The sequence below is a fragment of the Capra hircus genome, chromosome 16 (genome assembly GCF_001704415.2).
Source record: "Capra hircus breed San Clemente chromosome 16, ASM170441v1, whole genome shotgun sequence".
In the NCBI taxonomy this organism is placed as follows: Eukaryota; Metazoa; Chordata; class Mammalia; order Artiodactyla; family Bovidae; genus Capra; species Capra hircus.
The window spans coordinates 44,490,259-44,509,989 of record NC_030823.1 but is presented as its reverse complement, the minus strand read 5'-3'; the positions used below and the strand labels follow the sequence as shown (position 1 = coordinate 44,509,989).

Below are 19,731 nucleotides of genomic sequence, written 5' to 3'. Positions count from 1 at the left end.
TAGAAATGTGATTGATTTCTGGTTGTTGTGTACTGGGCTGAGTTCAGTTCTTTCTGGCTCCATACGCAGTGTCCCCACCCCACCCAGACTGTTTCCTTGGCACCAGGAGCAGAGCCTGAAGCTGAGTCCCTTGGTTATCACTCTGACACCTGACTCTGAGTCACCAGCCTCTGGCTGTAGTTCTCCACTCTCTAAAACAAGGATGGAGCCACCTGCTCCCCTGTTGTTCCCAGGAGCATTAAAGATGAGGGACTAAGGTGGCAGGGGCCTCAGCTCTTGGGCATGAGTGGTCTCACGTGGTTGAGATCAAGTTGTTTTCATGTCTTCCTCTAATCCAGCTGTTATTATTTGCATCTCAGAGGGCGTAGGTGTGTGGGAGTGAATACAGTTGCCTCCAGCCACTCTCTCAGGCAGGCTCAGACCATGGGGGGACTCCTTTGCTTGTGCCCTGCCCCCAGGAGGGCACCCTCTCCATCACCTTTCTCTCCTGCCCACCCAGAGACCCTGGGAGCCCTCCCTCCTCACCATCCACCATAGTAGGCGATCACCAGCACCTGTCAGCCTCCCAGCAGCAGGTGACCACTGGTGCTCCATCCTCATTGGGATTGGTGATCCATCCTGTACTCCAAACCATAGGCATTAAGACATCGGATTCCTTTCTGAGGTCACAGTCCCATCAGCTGCCCTGGTCAGGGTGGGGGCTCAGCCGTGCTGAGTGATGCCCTGCTTCTCCTGGGGTTCTCAGCTTCCCCTTCCTCTTCTTTCTGTGAGGTTTGAAGTAGGCTTGGGAGGATCTTTCGCTAGACTGGCAGTGAGCATCAATGTGAAGAGCCTGGGGAATGAGAATTGGGGGAGTTGGGGTGCTGCTCATGACCTCATTGTTTAAACTGGATAAGAAGTGAAGTCCAGAACCCATCACACCAACCTTGCAAGTGGTCCCTTCAGTCGCCCAGTGGCCCCTCACTCAGACGGCATCTTTGCCTGGACCCTGTCAGTAGGAAATGTTCTCAAAGCATCGTCTATCGTGGGAATGAAGCCTGTGAACTAGCATCCATTCATGATTCTTTCATTCACAAAATAGTCCCCGGCACAGAGTAAGTGCTTAGAGAATAAATGAATAGGTGAGTGACCACGTGTTTTGCGCCAGGTACTATGCTAGGTATTGGCGATACTAAGATGAATGGTAAGTAGTATTAATTATGCAGAAGCTCATAACCTAGTGAGGGAGGCAGATGCAAAAGTAGCAGTGTGGATAAGCCTAATGGTAGAGATCTCTGCAGGTGGTCATAGGGAGGATAGGGGAGAGGAAAGTTCCTCAGGAAGACTTCCTGGAGGAGGTGACACTAGGTCTTTAAGGATGAATGGGAGCTGGTCATGACCCCAAAGCTCTGGTACTACAGTCATCTGGCCAGACCCTTATGCTCCCAGAGGTCTCTGGGTAAGGGTGACAGCTCCTAGTCACAAGCAGATGATGACATAAGGGCAGTGGGAACAAAGTTCCCTGTCACAGTGTTTAGGTCCAAGCTGCCACCTGGGCTGCAAGTCAGCCTCGATGAGGATGGTGTTTGCTTCTCTGGTTTAGGAAATAAGCTCCAGCTCACAAGCCCATGAGGCTCTTCCTCCCTTCTCCCCATGACCTGGGCACTCTGGGTTCCTCCCCAGCCCTAGGCTGCTCCACCATTGACCCTTCCACCCGGGCCTGTTGCCATCTGCCCTAACCATGGTCAGACCTGCCTCCAGACACTGTGCTGACCAGGGCTGCCCCCCCAACAGCCCCAGGATCCCAGCCTCCCCAGAAGCCCTGGCCACATTCACTGACCTTCCTGCTGCAGCTCTGCCCTGGCTTTTCCAAAGAGGGTCTGGGCAGAATGGACCTGTGGACACCTTCTGGGCCCAGCCAGGCTGTGAGTCACTAACTCTGTCCTGTCCTGGCCATCAGCAGGCCCTCCAGGCAGACTTTCAAAAGCTGCCTGAACAAAGCAGCATTTCTAACTCTGTAGCAACAAACTTGTCTTCCCATTAAGCCTGGCCTCTCTTGCCAAGTGGTCACAGGTCATGAGAGCTGTGCACCAGACAAGGTTTTTTCCAAGGACTGTGCCCTCCCAGGGCTACTCCTGGCTTGGGGTATCTGAACTCCTGGCTCTCACCTTGTCCCCAGGTCCTTGTGTGAACCCAAGATGGGTTTTCCTGGGATGTCGAGGTAAGGACAGGACTGTGAGCTGTGTACCCACTCAGCCTTGACCCAGGGGCTTCTCACCACCAGCAGTGTCTGAGCCAGACCAGTGGGACAAGCTAAAAATGTCTTCTTGATGTTTTTAATTTAATTTTAAATAATTAATTGTTAATTATTTATTAATATATGTTACTTATTAATAAATGATTTATTGTTGAATATTTATTAATAAATGAATTGTTAATTAATTTATTGATAAATTGTGACTGCTGTCACAAGTTATCAAAAGTGTAATGGCTTAAAACCACACATACTTACTATCTCAAAGTTGTGGAAGTCAGATGTCTGATATGGATCTCACTGGGCTAAATTCTCAGTGGGCTAAAGTGTGGACAGGGTGGGAGGCTCCAGAGGAAACTCCTTACCTTTTCCAAATTCTGGAGGTGCCCACAGTCCTTGGCTCATGGCCCCTTCCTCCATCCTCACAGCCACCAGTGTTGTATCTCTCTGACCCTTCTCTCTTCAGAGAGTTTTTTGTTGTTGTTGTTTGTATATTTGTCTGTTGTTTTCAGGTTTGTTTGTTTGTTTTGTCTTATCACACGGCATGTGGGATCTTATGATCCCCAGCCAGGGTTTGAACCTGGGCCCCCTGCAGTGGAAGCGCAGAGTCCTAACCTCTGGACCACCAGGGACGTCCCTCTCTGGTTCTTCTTTTGTAGTCACAGCTCCCTCTCATCTCAGCATGGTAGAGTCTCTGTTTTTAAAGATGCATGAGATTATCTGGGGCTCTCCTGGATGACCTAGGATAACCGTCCCATCTTAGGGACCTCAACTCTGTTCCCACCTGCTGAGGCCCTTCTGCCAGGAAGTGCATAGTCATGGGTTCCAGGGACTAGGATGTGGGCATTTTTAGATGGTCACTGTTCGGCCAGCACATTCACGTATCCATATGGCTCAAAATTCAAAGTGACGTTTTATAGAAAGGTATGTGTTGCAACCTGTATTGATTTTATTGTATTATTCCAACATTTCTATGCACAGCTGCAAGTATATATGCTTGTGCTTAGTCACTTTGTCAGAAATGATGCTTTGTGGCCCCATGGACTGTAGCCTGCCAGGCTCTCTGCCCATGGAATTTTCCAGGCAAGAATACTGGAGTAGGTTGCTGTTTCCTACTCCAAGGGATCTTCCCAACCCAGGGATGGAACTTGGGTCTCTTGTGTCTCCTGCATTGGCAGGCGGGTTCATTACCATCAGCGCCACCTGGGAAGCCCGTGTATACTTACTTTCCTACTTTCTTACACTTCTTGCCCATTTATATATTCACCATGATGGACCTGTGGTTTATCATTTAATGATGAATCCCAGAAAACGTTTTCCATGGTACATAGAGAATTTCCTTGTTCTTTTTTTCCCCTTTTAATTCTTTCTAATGCAACATAATACTCTAGTGTGTACAGGTACCATAAGTATTATTGTTTCTAATATTTTGCTGTAAGAAACATTATTTCAGGGACTACTTCTCTGCATGTATCATTTTGTACTCTGAATATATCTAAAGAATAAATTCCAGAAACGGGCTTGCTGGGTCAGAGGGTAATGACTCATTTGTAATTTTTCTCTTCAATAATTGCGATTGATCTTGCTCCGTCTTCTATATTTCTGTTCTCACATATTTCTGTCTCCTTTATCTATCTTAGAATGAGCAAGAGAATTACAGTCTTCTGTCATTAGTGTGTTTCTACTTTTCCACTCATCTTCTTTAATTTCCACTTTATTAAGGTTGCTGTTTTTTCAATTTGGTCTCTAACAGTTGTATCTTCACTGGGAATGGCAGCCTTTAACATCATAAAGTGTCTCTTTGGCCTCATTTTTTGCTCATTGACCTGACGCCTACCTTATCTGATGTCGTGGTTTTGACCTGTCTTCATCTCACTTCTCCCCAATACCCCCTGCACTCTGGCCCAGTCTGTGGCTCTGCTGGCCCATGGGCACATCCCAGCCTGGTTTCTGACCCCATCCTCAGGTTGCTCCTTCCCCTGTTGCCTTTGCTGTGTGGCTGTTACCCTTCTACTTATGCCTCTCCAAAGGGCACCTGCAACACCCCCCATGGCACTCTGAGCAATTCCACGTGGATTTAGAGACTAGCTTCCAACATCCCCTGGCATAGGTGACTTTTCTGGTTTCCCCAGAGGATGGTGGGCACCCTGGGGCAGCGACAGCCCTCTGTCTGTTCACCCACGAGGTCGGCCTGCTGCTGGGCATGAAGCTGATGGAGAACAAGAGCTCTCGGACTGGAAGTGCCACAGCACCGTCTGTGTTGTCTGGTTGGGGGACATCTGTGCTGGAGGGTGTCCAGGGACCCCATCCTGGACTGAGGGCCCTGGGTCCCCATGGGGTCTCCCAGGAGTCTTGCTAAGGGTTTCCCATTGGAAGTATAGGGCCACTCTTAGCCACCAGCCCCCTCCTCACAGCCTTCTGTTCCTTTGGAAAACAATTTAAAACACATTTTGAGAGAGTCCATTCCTGCAGAACAAGGAGATTAATATAAGCAATTTCAAGTCTCTGTAACCAGGCTGGAGTATGAAGCCTCCTTCCTTAATGATCAGCATAAAGTAAAAGTCTTTTTAGTACAATAATAATTTATCCGTTAATTTTACAATTGAGCTGAGGTAAAAATATCCTAAAGATGGGGCAGCATTGAGCTTTATCAGTTCAGTTCAGTCGCTCCGTTGTGTCTGACTCTTTGCAACCCTGTCGACTGCAGCAAGCCAGGCTTCCCTGTCCATCACCAACTCCAGAAGCTTGGTCAAACTCATGTCCATCAAGTAGGTGATGCCATCCAACCATCTCATCCTCTGTCATCCCCTTCTCCTGCTGCCTTCAATCTTTCCCAGCATCAGGGTCTTTTCCAGTAAGTCAGTTCTTGGCATCAGGTGGACAAAATATTGGAGCTTCAGCTTCAGCATCAGTCCTTCCAATGAATATTCAGCACTGATTTCCTTCAGGGCTTCCTTGACAGCTCAGTTGGTAAAGAATCCGCCTGCAATGACTGGTTTGATCTTGCAAAGGACTCTCAAGTGTCTTCTCCAACACTACAGTTTAAAAGCATGCTTGGGGCTGGTGCATGGGGATGACCCAGAGAGATGTTATGGGGAGGGAGGTGGGAGGGGGGTTCAAGTTTGGGAACGCATGTAAGAATTAAAGATTTTAAAATTTAAAAAATAAAAAACTAAAAAAAAAAAGCATCAATTATTTGGTGCTCAGCTTTCTTTATGGTCCAACTCTCACATCCATACACGACTACTAGAAAAACCATAGCTTTGACTAAACTGACCTTTGTCAAAAAGTAACGTGTCTGCTTTTTAAAATGCTGTCTAGGTTGGTCATAGCTTTTCTTCCAAGGAGCAAGCGTCTTTTAATTTCATTACTGAAGTCACTATCTGCAGTGATTTTGGAGCCCAAGTCTGTCACTGTTTCCATTGCTTCCCATCAATTCGCCATGAAGTGATGGGACCAGATGCTATGATCTTAGTTTTCTGAATGTTAAGTTTTAAGCCAGCTTTTTCACTCTCCTCTTTCACTTTCATCAAAAGGCTCTTTAGTTCCTCTTCACTTTCTGCCATAAGGGTGGTGTCATCTGCATATCTGATGTTATTGATATTTCTCCATGCAATCTTGATTCCAGCTTGTGCTTCATCCAGCCTGGCATTTCTCATGATGTACTTTGCATATAAGTTAAGTAAGTAGGGTGACAGTATTCAGCCTTGACATATTCCTTTCCAAATTTGGAACCAGTCCATTGTTCCATGTCCAGTTCTAACTGTTGCTTCTTGATCTGCATAGAGACTTCTCAGGAGGCAGGTAAGGTGGTCTAGTATTCCCATCTCTTCAAGAATTTTCCACAGTTTGTTGTGATCCACACAGTCAAAGGCTTTGGCATCCTCAGTAAAGCAGAAGTAGATATTTTTATGAAACTCTCTTACTTTTTCTATGATCCAACGGATGTTGGCAATTTGATCTCCAGTTCTTCTGCTGTTTCTAAATCCAGCATGAACATCTGGAGGTTTTCAGTTCACATATTGTTGAAGCCTCGCTTAGAGAATTTTGAGCATTACTTTGCTAGGATGTGAGATCAGTGCAATTATGCAGTACTGGCACTCACTGCATATATACCTGGTATTCACTGCAGTTGAGAAGTGAGAGTCGCTGTTGGGGGGTGGTTGTTGGCCGTGGCCTTCATTAAGCATCTGTACCAGCCAGCACCACCTTCTGACTCCACAGTGGAGTCTGATGTCCCTGAAACAGTACCAGACTTGGGGTCCTCAAGGAGGGCCTCAAAGCTTGATGCCTCACTTACAACAGGCTTTGACCTTGGACGTGTGAGTTCTTTTTGCTGAGCCTCATTTACAGATTATCTAATCTATAAACGGGAAGAACACCACAGTGGATGAGTGTGAGGCCTCCATGAACAACAGGATAGAATTAGCCCCAAGCTGGGGTCTGAGATGTAACAAGTGTGACTCAAGTTGGGTGAGAACGGGGTGATGGCTGAGATAGCACCTCCCAGCTGCAGGGGCCTGGAGGGACTGTCTCTCTGTACATAGCTCCCTGATGGTGGGGACTGTTTGCAGTTGATAGTGGAATTGACCACCAGCACACCTCACCCCAGAACTGCAGTGTGAGGTTTCGAGAGCAGTCAGGACAGAGGTTCAGCTGTCAGGGTGGAGGGTCCTGCCTGAGTGCAGAGCTGGGGCTTCTGCAGCAGAACTGCCTTGGCCATGCCCATTCCTCCCATGACCTGCAAATCTGGTTCCATCTCCAGATCCCTTTGGACCAGGACGATGGGAAGGGGAACCCCCAGGATGTGGTCTATGCAGAGACCTTGGCCATGGAGGGGATGGCCTCAGGGAGCATGACCCAGCATTCATGGTCTCTGATCCCCAGGCACCCCAGACCCCAGAATCTGGCAAGGAAGGAGAAGACTGTAGCGAGCCAATTTGTACTGCAGTTAAGTAGCACTGAATGTTCCCAAAAGATGGAACAGAAGCCCAGAGGCTATCATGTTTGAGACGCATAGCCAGGAGCAGGAAGAGTTTAAAATATTCTTTTACCAGTGGCATTAGGAAGGTGCCCTTGGAGTTGTCAGTGGTGCCCTTGGTTTTGCCTCTTCCCTCCGCTTTCCAGTCCACCCCTCCTGTGTGACCATGCGGTCATGCTTACACGGGGCTGACCAGACAGCCCGCTGTTGCCCCACCAATGGCTGCAGGTCTTTGGTGTGTGGGCTTTTCAGACAAACTCACACGACTCTCCTTTGGTTTTATCTCTGAGTTATTTGTGCAGAAACTAGCCCCTTAGCAAGTACACCTGCCTGAGAGTGTGGGGTTTGAGTTGGATTAACTAGGAGGGAGGCGCTTGTCACTTCTGAATCTCAGGCTCCAACCAGCTGCCCCTGGAACTTGTTCCCACTTTAAACCCAGAGCCCCAGCCCAGCTGGGCTTGTGATGGCACTTGTGAGCGAAAGTTGCTCAGTCGTGTCCGACTCCTTGTGACCCCATGGACTATACAGTCCATGGAATTCTCCAGGCCAGAATATGGAGTGGGTAGCCTTTCCCTTCTCCGGGGGATCTCCCCAACCCAGGGATCAAACCCAGGTCTCGCACATTGCAGGTGGGTTCTTTACCAGCTGAGCCACCAGGGAAGCCCTGTGATGGCACTTGGGAGGCTGTTATTATATGATTACTAAACACTGTTTGATTCACTGAAGACTGATTGGTCGAGCAAACCCTTCTGAACAGATTTTGGTGACTTTGCTGCACAATCACACACATAGGTTTTCAATAATGTGTTCTTGCCTAATTACCATCAAGCACCTGTTGGTAGGCGGGGATGTTGGGGAGGGAACTCAGGGAGAGGGAACAGATACCTTCAGAGCTAGACGCCGGGACCATGGGGAGTCTGACGCAGGTGTGTATCTGGCCCAGTGAGGTCCTTGTAGGGCATTAGGGGCAGGAGATGGCCCCCACGGAAGGGAGGGAGCCAGGGCAGTGTTAGTCTACATCCCATTTTGCCTTGGGCTACCCCTGCATTTAGGACAGATGGCCTCACCTCCCAGAGGAGGACTTGTCTTCATCCACAGAGGACCCAGGTGGCAACCAGTGATGACATTAGGACAGGGCCAGAGATCCTGGCCCTCACAGAAAGTCAGAATCAGGGCCATGGGGCTGCTGCTCCTGCGTGACACTCTAGAATCCACTCTGTCCATCCCTGCTCTGCCCAGGAGGCCAGCCAGGGGGCAGGATTTGGTGCTCCTCTGGGCCATCGGGGTCCCCTTTACACCAGATGGTCGCAAGTGGCACAGAGAGAAATCAGAGCAGGTCTGTTCAGCCCTCGCTCTCTCTCATCCTGGCTTCTGCTTTCTTTATGTTCTGTGCCCCTCAGCCCCTCATGGAAGCATCACAGGAGGCCACTGGGAGGTGGGGAGGGTGTGGTGGGAGCCATCGTAGGTGGCACCTCTGCCTGGCTAGAATCCCCTCCTAAGACATGGTCCCATGGGCCACTCTCCCTTCCAGTAATGGGCCTGGGTAGGTGCACAGCCAGGGGCTTTAGCGTGAGCCCTCAATGGGTAGTAATGAAGTTCCCCCCAAGTGCCTGCTTGTGTCCTTCTCTCCAAGAGTGATGATGGCAGCCTGGGGGGAGGAGCTTCACGAGCCCAGTGACTCCGCTCTCCCAGCCTTGAGCCACCAGGAGCTGGAGAGGGAGGCAGGTCAATGTACTAAGAGGCCGTAGGCTGGGACTACTCTTCATGCACTAGTATTCCCAGATGCAGAACAGAGGGGACCAGGAGGGGCCAGTGGGGAAGATGGGCAGCTTGTGTCTGAAAGCTCTGCCTCCATGGGGAGCCCACTGTTAGCCCAAAACATCTGGAAATTCCTGGTCTCCCTGTCCTTGCTCAGGAAAGACTGCCATCCCCGCCCCTGCCATCACCAGTCCACCCACTGTGACCACCAGCCCCCAGTCCCTCCACTGAACAGTCTGGGGAAGGATACCCAGGCTTCCCTGGTGGGAAAGGACAAGCATGAGGACCCCACCTGCCGAGGTCCTCCCCTTATAGGGTCCCACGTGCCTCCCAGGCCACAGCAATCCTGAAGGCTGACGCTGAGTGACCATCACCTGGACCAAGTGCGTGCTCGACACTCTGCAAGATAGCACTGACCCCTCCCAGCAGCATGTGGGGAGAAGTGATTACTGTCTCCGTGGGAGGAAACAGGCTCAGAGGCTAACTCACCTGCCCAGGGTCATGTGCACCTGCCCAAGGTCATGTAATCAGAAGTTAAGCATTTTGTCCAGGATGAGATGGGGACAACCTCATTTAGCTTTCAAGTGAGAAATAAATAACTTTTCTTCTCAGAGGGGAACATCTAACTCCCCAGCCCAGGATTCTCTCCAGAGCACCTGGGGAGGGGCCCCCAAGCATTTTGGTTTCAGTCACATCACAGCACAACATTCTAAGCTCAAGGAACCTTCCCAACAGGTCTGAGGGCTGAGCCTGAACCTGGTCACCAAAAACAGCCCAGGAAGGAGCTGATACCCTGCCTGTGGGAGCTCAGCCGCTGCCATGGGACAGGAACTTTGATGGGGAAGGTGACTGAAAGCTTCGTGTTTTTCAACAGGGGATATGGCCGGAGCTTTTTTATCTCACAGCTTTCTCCTCCTTGAAGGAAAGTAGAAAGCATACATTTCAACTGATTTCCAAGTGAATGGGAAATATAGTCAACTTCCTCAGTAAGGTGGAATTGGGTAAGGACAGGACTGAATTGGTTCAGGGGCGTTTCTGGATCTTCCCAGCCCCCTCTCCATCTCTCCTGCATTCTGGCGGGCCGTGCACTTGAGCTCCGGTCGTGGGTGGGCCTGCATCCCCTGCACTTGGCGCGCATGCTCTGGTCACTCAAGGCAGCTCATTGACTTGATGAGAATCACTAGCCTTTAAAGAATTAGGAGGAAATTAAATTAAAGGCCTCAAGCGAAGGAGACTTTATTGATGACAGGGACAATTCTGAAGGCTGAGGTCACCCTTGACAGGAGCTGATCTCATTGGCCTTTTTTTCCAAGGAAGCGCTGGTGAAGAGAGGGAACCTTGATCCGTGTTAGGATCCAAATAAGGTCAAGTGAAAGATCGTCATAGAATAAGGTCAGCTTTTTGCCATAATTTAGAAAACCAAGTCTGAAGACCTATGCCCTCCCTCCTGCCCCACAATAGCATTTGTCATCTCTCAGTCCATCTTGGAGGCTTTGACATTGTCCATCACCCAGTCTCTGGATTCGCTGCCCTAACTTGGTGACACCACTTTCTCCTGGCCTTGCTCCTACCTCTCCGGTCACTTTATTTCACTCTTTTTCTTTCTCCCCTCTCCCCACTCTTGATGGCAGGTGGGGTGCCCAGAGCTCACTTGCTGCTCCATCTGAATCCATTCTCCTCAGACTGGGACTTGAACCCATGTGCCTGGACTCAAACCTGCCCAAAACCCTTATGCTGCTTGGGACTCCAACCCACAATTTTTAAATTAAGATCACTCCCCACCTGGTGTCTGGACACACTGAGTCTCAGGTTCTTAGTGTCTCGGTGCAGGAGGAATTCAGCAAGAGGAAAGTGACAGGGCGAGAAATAGATGCATTACTGTAGGATGCTTGTAAGAGATGGGAGGCGGGGGTGAGGGATGTCTGCCCTGACTTTATAGTCAGGGTTACGACTTTACAGTCAAAGGACAGCAGGAGGGTTCTAGCAGACGTGAGGCTCACTCACCCTTCCCTCCTTTCTATCAGGCAGGAGAGTGTCTGACCCTGTCAGGTCAAACTAGGGTTGTTGCTGTTTAGTCACTAAGTCGCGTCCAACTCTCATGACACCATGGACTGTAGCCCTCTAGGCTCCTCCGTCCATGAGGTTTCCAGGCAACAGTACTGGAATGGGTTGCCATTTCCTTCTCCGGGAGATCTTCCCTATCCACAAATTGAACCAGGGTCTCCTGCGTGGCAGGCAGATTCTTTACTGATGGAGCCACAGGGAAGCCCCAGATATCATAGGGCTTATTCACATCAGTAAAGAGTGATGGCATCTTTCTTTCACCTAATGGCCTGGGGCATATCTCATGCTTTTACTTATGGCTTTCTAGTTAAGGAAGCCTGCTTCATTCCATGACGTTCCAATAGCTTTCCTGAGTGAATGTTAACTTACAGCAGTCTCCCAAAGTTCCCTGGGTTTCCCTCTCTATGGGCCCCTACTGGGACTGTATGACTATCCTATCACATCGACACACTTCCTGGGGACCTCCTGCCACCCCAGATGTGAAACGCTGTCTCTGTGCTGGTGTCTCCCATTTCTGTCCTTGCTCAGACCTCTCTCCTGAATGTCCCATTGACCATTTAACTGTCTGCTTCACAGCTGCACTTGGCCATCTAGTCAAATATCTCAAATGTTGTCTGTCCTGACCCTTCCCTCCCCCCCACCTGCTCAGACTCAGCCTTTGGTCGGCGGCAACTCCATCCTCCCAGGCTCTGAGGCCAAGCACCTAGGCACCATCCTTGGCTCCTCTCCTCTGCTGCCCTCGTCTCCCCATCAATGAACCTGTTGGTTCTTTATGTCCATGGGTGTCTGGGTCTGGCCACTGTCCTCCTTCACCTTGTCCATCAAATCTCAACACCACAGCCAGACTGGTTTTCAGGTGCAAGTGGAATCAGGTCACTGCTTGCACAAAGCCCTGCAGTGGCTTCCACATCATGGTTACCAGTGGCCTCCTCGACCCCACACTCAGAACTCTGTCTGCAGCCCTCATCCCACAGTCTACAGCACTTACTCCACACCACCCATCAATGTCCTCATTCTTGAAATGCTGTCTTCCCTCTGTTCCCAGGACTCCACGACATCCTGGTTATCCTCTCACCTGCTTGTGGCCCCTTGTAGGTCTCCTTGGCTGGCTTCATGCAGGGCTCCCTTGCCGACCTTCTCACCATCTGCACACACACCCTGGACGAGCTCATTCAGTCTCGTGGTTTTCAATGTCACATGTAAGCACTGGCTCCCAAGCCCTTTCCAGGCTTTGGCTTCACCCCTGAAGTCTAGACTCAAACCTGAGTGTGTAATCAACCTCCCCACTGAACGCTTACATATCAAGCCTAAACTAATGCACACTCAGCCCCCAGACCCCTGCCTACCTCCCACCACGCCTCTTCTTGCAGTTTTCCCTGAATCAGAAGATGACAACTCTAACTCTCCAAGTGTTTGGCCAAAAACACGGGCATCATATCCTTGACCTACCTCCCTTCCTCTCCGTGTCACCTCCCATCCACCAGCAAATCTCACTGTGCTTCCTTCCTTCCATGTCACCCCCTGACTTCTCTCACTCTGAAACCCTCTCCTGTCGTGTTTCTCTGGTTCATCATTGCAGCTGCCATTTCCACCACTGGCCCCCATGGTCTATTTATATCACGGCAGGCATCAGCTCATATCACTTCTCTGCTCAGAAGTCACAGGATGGCTCTGCAGCTCAGGAGGGCCCACAGCGTCACCGTGCCTGCAGGGCCTTCCAGCATTGGGCCCCACCTGTGGACGTGAGTCCCTGGTCTTCTCCGTCCAGACATGCCCCTCCTCGGGGCTCTCACACTGGCTGCTCCGTCCAACTGGAATACCCAGCTTGTTCTTCCCCAACCTCTTCCTTCCCAGGGCTCCTCAGAGGGCCCCTCGGTGGAGGGGCCTCTGTGCCAAACCAGCCCCTGCGCTCCCAGCACTGCCCATCTCCTGCCCTGTCGTCTTCTCCACGGCGTTCATTACCTTCTGGAATACTCTGCATCCTCTTGTTTGTTTGCTGTCTGCCTCTCCACTACAGTGGAGCTTCCTGGGGCTGGGTGGGTTTGCTGCGTATCCCCAGGGCCTTCAATAGCATGTGGCACTCTGGAGCTACCATAATGAACGAGTGAGTGAGTACATGGCTGGGAAGGCGTCCCTTTCTCACACCCCGCCTTGCAGGTGCCCCGAGCCCCTGGCCCAGGTTATTTGCAGAGCTCTGTCGACAAACCTCTGCTCACTGCCCAGTCTCCTGGAAATCCATGCATGTAAGTGCATGGTCCCAATGTCAGCAGTTTTCCAAACCAAATCGGCACAAGCTTTGCGCCTCCAACCTCAGTAGAACATTCCAGGATGAATCAGTCTGCACATCAGGGCCTCGGGGCAGGCGCTCAGCCACGTGGGCAGAGGGGCCTTGGCTACAACTCATGGGTCGGGTCCAAGTGTCGTCCTGGACTCGAGCCTGGAGCACCCTGGGGACTGAGCACCCAGGTCTCTGGGGACTCCTGGGAAACTTCCTGGGGAGATCAGGATTCTGTTCACAGGTGCTCCCTGGGGATAAAGGCCTAGCTGTCTCTCGCCACCACCTGGGAGAACTATTGGGTTTTTCTTGTTCTCACCTTGCCTCCATCGGGGGGCCCTGAGTACCTCTTAGAATCATGACTGGGTACCCCAAGTGCTCCATATGTGCTGGCTGACTTTTTTAAGCAGAGGGTGTGCACTGTGGCTGAGCCCAGGGACTAGGGCTCCGTGACTAACTAGTGGCACCACCTTGGGAAAGTCACTTAAAGTCCCTGGGCCTCAAGATCCCAGTCTGTGAAATGGAGACAATGGCAGCCCTGTTTTGGGCCATGGGGGGAGGATTAATTGGTGTGAAGCCATTGGAACGCTGATGGAGCACAACAGGGCCCAGGAGCCTGAGTTTGTGTTGATCACCGCGTTGGTGCCTTTAGGCAGGAGGTCCAGGGTGGTGGAGGCTTCCCAGGTGGCCCTAGTGGTAAAGAACCCGCCTGCCAATGCAGGAGACATAAGAGACGCAGGTTTGGTCCCTGGATTGGGAAGATACCCTGGAGGGGAGCATGGCAACCCACTCCAGTATTCTTGCCTGAAGAATCCCATGGACAGAGGGGCCCGGTTGGCTATAGTCCATAGGGTTGCAAAGAGTTGGGCATGACTGAAGTGACTTAGCACTCATTCCAGGGTGGAGGATAAGAAGTTAAGGACCAGTGAGGCAGGGGGCTGCTCTCCCAGGGATGGGCATCCACAGTCAACTATCACAGTGGACCCCACAGCTCGGGGCAGGTGGGACACGGCTGATCAGGTCTCTCTCCTTGCCGGACACCTGCTCCTGTGATGCTTTACCCCGTTTCCTCAGCCCGTAGACCAGAGTGTGTTTCCTGATACCCTCCGCAGGCCCTGAGACACCTGCAGGCTGCCTAGGGAGCAATGTGCCACGGATCTGAAACCACAGCAGCATAAACGTGCTGAAAGCTGGCACCGCCGACGGTGGCACAAGGGTGAGCAGGGAGTGAGAGCTTGACAGGTGTGGATGAAGCCCGCCCCACCCTGTGCTGGGCTTGTGCTGTGGGTCCTAGACTTGGGCGAGGCTCAGTTTCCAAGGCAGCTGCAGATGTGTGCCCACACAGTGCAGGTTCAAGGGTGACAGTGAGCCACTCAAGAAGAGAGGGTCAGGGAGGGTCAGAGCTCCGAAGAGGGCCTGGTTCATACTCCCGTCAAGGGCAGCTGCTTGCAGACTGTCTTCCTCGCTTGCGGACATTCGCCTTCTCGCTGGGTCCTCACATGGAGAAGAGAGAGGGCTCCTGGTCTCACTTCTTAGAAGGGCACTAATATTCCCAGGTGGCTTAGTGGTAAAGAGTTTGCCTGCCAGTGCAAGAGATACAGGAGATGTGGGTTTGATCCCTGGGTCAGGAAGATCCCCTGGAGAAGGAAATGGAAACCTACTCCAGTATTCTTGCCTGGAAAATCCCAAGGACAGAGGAGCCTGGCGGGCTACAGTCCATGGTGACTCAAAGAGTCGGACGTGACTGAATGACTGAGCGCGCGCGCGCGTGCACACACACACACGCACACACACACACGCCAATCATTAGGGGACCCACGCTCATGACTTCATCTAAGCTTTCCCAAAGCCTCCTAATTACCATTACATTAAGGCTTCAACACAGAATTTAGGACAGACACAAACATTCAGTCCATAGCCACCTCTAAGGACAGCTGGGAGGGGGTTCCCACCAGGGCAGCACTGTGGGCATAGCCTTCTGAGCTCCTCTGTACCTCGGCTGGGCTTCTCCTCCCAGCTGCCTGGCAGGGCGTAGGTTGCCATGATGAAAATACCTCTTTTAGACAATGGACTAAAAATATTTTTTTAAAAATGTTTTAATAGCCTCCTTTTATGCATAAGGAAAGTATGGCCTGGAGAAGGTAAGACCAAGGCCAGGCAGCTCACAACCCATGGGGCCAGGCTATCCACACTGCCTGCAGCCCCACAGCCAGGCCATGGCCACCGAATCCACAGCGCCAAGCTGGGAACTGACATGCCCTGTGGCTCTCAGAGGCTGGTCGGTGGGTGTGAGTGACCCCCTGCAAGCTCCATATGGATTTCTGTCTGAAACTGCAATTAACCCTTCTCACAGGTTGCCCCTCAAGATTACTTTTCAGAGCATAGATGAATGGGAGTGCTTGTTTAAGTGTTTTGGAAATATTTTCTCTATTAATCTCGATTGGAAGCCGATTACTGCCAATAAGGCTACTGAAGACACAATATGATTTAGGCAGAGTGTTAGGGAGAAGGAGCCCCAGGGTCAGGCCTGGGCGGGAACCATGCCTTCCTAAGTGCTTAGAACCAGGCATAGACAGTGCCCTCTGCACATGCTGAGCCTCTCCTGGCTGGTGTGCTTTGTTGAAATCACCTGAAGTGTAGCTAAGAAAATGGAAACATTCACACCCACCCTCCAGGGCCTACCTCCCACCCCCACTCCTACTGTTACCATTTTGGGATATCTCCCTCATTTGGTGTTACTATTCTTTTTAAAATTTTTTTTGTATTGCAGTATAGCTGATTAACAATTTTGTGATAGTTTCAGGTGAATAGCGAAGGGACTCTTGTCATATACGTACATGTATCCATTCTCCCCCAAACTCCCCTCCCATCTAGGCTGCCATATAACCTTAAGCAGAGTTCCCTGTGCTATACAGAAGGTCTTTGTTGGTTATGCATTTTAAATATAGCAGTGTGTGCATGTCCATCACAAATTTCCTAACTGTCCCTTCCCCACATCTTTCCCCCTGGCAAGGGCAACTGTAAGTTCATTCTCTAAACCTGCAAGTCTGTTTCTGTTTTGTACGTTCATTTGTATTATTTCTTTTTAGAATCCACATGTAAGGGATTTCATATGATGTTTCTCCTTCTCTCTCTGACTTTACTCAGTATGATAGTCTTTAGGTGTATACTTGTTGCTGCAAACAGTGTTATTTCATTCTTTTTAATGGCTGAGTAATATTCCAATGACCTTGTGGACCACATCTTTATCCATTCCTCCCCTGATGGACATTTAGGTTGCTTCCATGTCTTGAATATCGTAAACAGTGCTACTTTTGAACATTGGGGCCTACTGTTCTTGTGAGGGCTTCCCAGGTGGTGCAGTGGTAAAGAAACCACCTGCAATTTAGGAGACCTGAGTTCAGTCTCTGGGTCGGGAAGATCCCCTGGAAAAGGAAATGGCAGTCAGACACAACTGAGCACGCATACATGTTCTTGTGAGATGATGCCACATATTCAAGTTTATCTCCTGCTTTAGTCAATTAACACGAATCCCGTAGTGGCCAAACTCTCTAATCTCTGCTTCTTCCTTATCAATAAAATAAATTGCTATCTTCTTCATCTACACTTGTTGAGTCAGTTGTGATGAGGGCTAGAGATTTATGCCTCGAGGATTTCGTGTACGTTCTTTTTTTTTATTCACTCATTGGGCAAATAAATGTATAATGTGTCAGGTGGAGAAAAGTGTTCTGAATAAAAATATAGTAGCTGTGGGGAGAGAGAGTCAGGGGAGTGGGAAAGCAAGGGAGTCTGATGCTTTTCATCTGTATCTACCAAGTGAACTCCTATTCATCCTTCAAGACCTCGCCTTCTTCCCCCTTGATGGACCTTGAGGGCATCAAACTCGGAGAAATAAGTCAGAGAAAGACAAATACCATGTGATCTCATTTTAGATGTGGGATCTAGAGGGGGGAAACCAAGCTTATAGATATAAGAGAGGGCTTTCACGGTGGCTCAGTGCTAAAGAATCTGCCTGCAATGCAGGAGAGGCAGGTTCAATGCCTGGGTTTGGAAGATCCCCTGGAGGAGAGAATGGCAACCCACTCCAGTATTCTTGCCTGGGAAATTCCACAGACAGAGGAGCCTGGCGGGCTACAGTCCATAAGGTCAGAAGGAGTTGGATATGAGTGAAGTGACTGAGCATGCATGCAGAGATACAGAGAACAGATCAGTGATTGCCAGAGGTATGGGGTGGGGGCAGATGAAATGGGCTGAAGGGGTCAGAGGGTACAAACTTCCCAGTTATAGAATAAATAAGTCCTAGGGATATAATGTACAGCATGGTGACTATAGTTAACAATACTGCTCTGCCTATTTGAAAGTTACTGAGAGAGTAAATCATTACAAGAAAAAAAATTTGTAGCTATGTGTAATGATGGATGTTAACTACACTTATTGTGGGGATAATTTTGCAGTATATACAAGTATGGAATCATTATGTTGTACACCTGTAAGTAATATAATGTTTTATGCCATCTATACCTCAATAAAAAAAGGTATTTTATGCAGAAAGACTATAAATGCATAGACATTTAAAAATATTCTCCTAAAGCAATTATTGGTCAAAGAGGAAATTAAAAATATAATTACACACTCGGTAGGAAATAACAAAAATGAAAAGATCTTAAAAATTATAATGTAACTACACTCTACGCTGAGACGTAAAGCTATAATCTTACATTCTTTCGGTAGATGTAAACATTTAAAATAGTGAACAAGTAGTGTTGGAACAATGGCTCACTAGGTAGAGAAAGTTAATTTAAATCTTTATCATATGCCAAAATAAATTCTGAATGGATGAAGAGTTAGCTAAAACTTAAATTATAAAAATATTTTAAAACTATAAAAATTGGGCTTCTCAGGTGGCTCAGTTGTAAAGAATCTGCCTGGCAATGCAGGAGACCCAAAAGGCACAGGTCCGATCCCTGGGTCAGGAAGATCCCTGGGGGGAGGAAATGGCACCCCACTCCAGTATTCTTGGCTGGAATCCCATGGACAGAAGAGCCTTGCAGACTACAGTCCATGGGGTTGCAAAGAGTCAGACACAACTGAGCTCCTGGGCACACAAAATAAAAGTAGATTAAAAAATAAAATAAAATAAATTTCTCAGATTTCTAGTGGAGCAGCCTACTAAGAATGGAGATGAAATGTATTGATGGATTTGACTATTTAGAAGTCTTAAAGTGTATATTAACCAAAAATATTCAAATGAAATTTTAAAGGAAAATAGAATAGAAATTATGTTTAAAAACTTACTAAAAGGAAGACTTTGCAAGTAGACAAGAAAAATTAGAGACAGTAGACAAAAAGTGAAAGGAAAATAATTTATTCTTTTGAAAGGAGATCAAGGGACGGGTTCATAGTTACATGCAAAGGTGCATCTTCACTTATAATCAATGAAAGGTAAATTCTAGCAACAAGTAAATAGCATTTTCTCCCTTAGCATCACCTTAAAGAGATAGAAAAATGAAGTGAGATGAAAAGCCAGTGCTGGTGACTGTGATGGGAGAGATTATGTGATGCTATCGAAATTTAACATTGCTAGCTGTGCTGTCTAGTTCGCACTCACTGTCTGCCCCAGCACGGGGCTATGCCTTTCTGGTGGCGGGGGGTACTCTTCTCACCTCTGCACCCTCAGTGGGATTTTGGTTGGTTGTTGATGAAGGGACCTGTCCTCTGCAGTGGTGGTCACCTTCTCTCGGATGCTCCTTTCCTCCCTGCAGTGGGGGTGGAGGTGAGGGTGGGGGGTGAAGGGTTGGAGGCACAGGAGGGAGAGGTGGGGCAGCCTCTTGGATACAACCATCTGTGCATAGCAGCTTCTGTCTTGAATCAACAAGAAACTTTAAAAATTCATTTATCATATGAGCATTAATAGAAATTTTCTTGAAAGAAACACAAGGAATGGCTCTTCATCCCCTATCTCCCCTGCTCTGTAAATTAAACTACTTTGGCTTCTCATGCTCTCAGCCAGATCTTAGAAACATCTGTTTTGCCTAGTGGGTCATGGTAAGGGATCCCCCATGAAATGGCTTTCTTCCTTTGAATGAGCTAGAAGGGTAAGTGGGGCTTCCCTGGTGGCTCAGACGGTAAAGCATCTGCCTGCAATGCAGGAGACCCGAGTTCAATCCCTGGGTTGGGAAGATACCCTGCAGAAGGGAATGGCAACCCACTCCAGTATTCTTGTCTAGAGAATTCCGTGGACAGAGGAGCCTGGTGGGCTACAGTCCATGGGGTCACGAAGAGTCAGACACGACTGAGCGCCTAACACACACTTAGGAGGGTAAGTGTGGAGGGAGATTGGGGCTCTGCCAGTCTGAGGAGGGTGTTATCTCACTGCACGAGCTGAGCAGCCTTGTCCTGGCCAGAAGCTGAGCCTTTAGG

General features: G+C 49.3%; 1 protein-coding gene and 1 non-coding gene across 3 annotated transcripts in view; one reads left to right on the top strand and one right to left on the bottom strand.

The window, feature by feature from the left end:
- Positions 1–19,731, top strand: part of CAMTA1 (calmodulin binding transcription activator 1) — a 979,917-nt gene that overhangs the window by 635,693 nt on the left and 324,493 nt on the right. The gene's annotated exons all lie outside the window — the stretch shown is intronic.
- Positions 2,793–2,865, bottom strand: TRNAG-UCC. The gene has a single exon. It is a non-coding gene; the product is annotated as a tRNA-Gly (tRNA).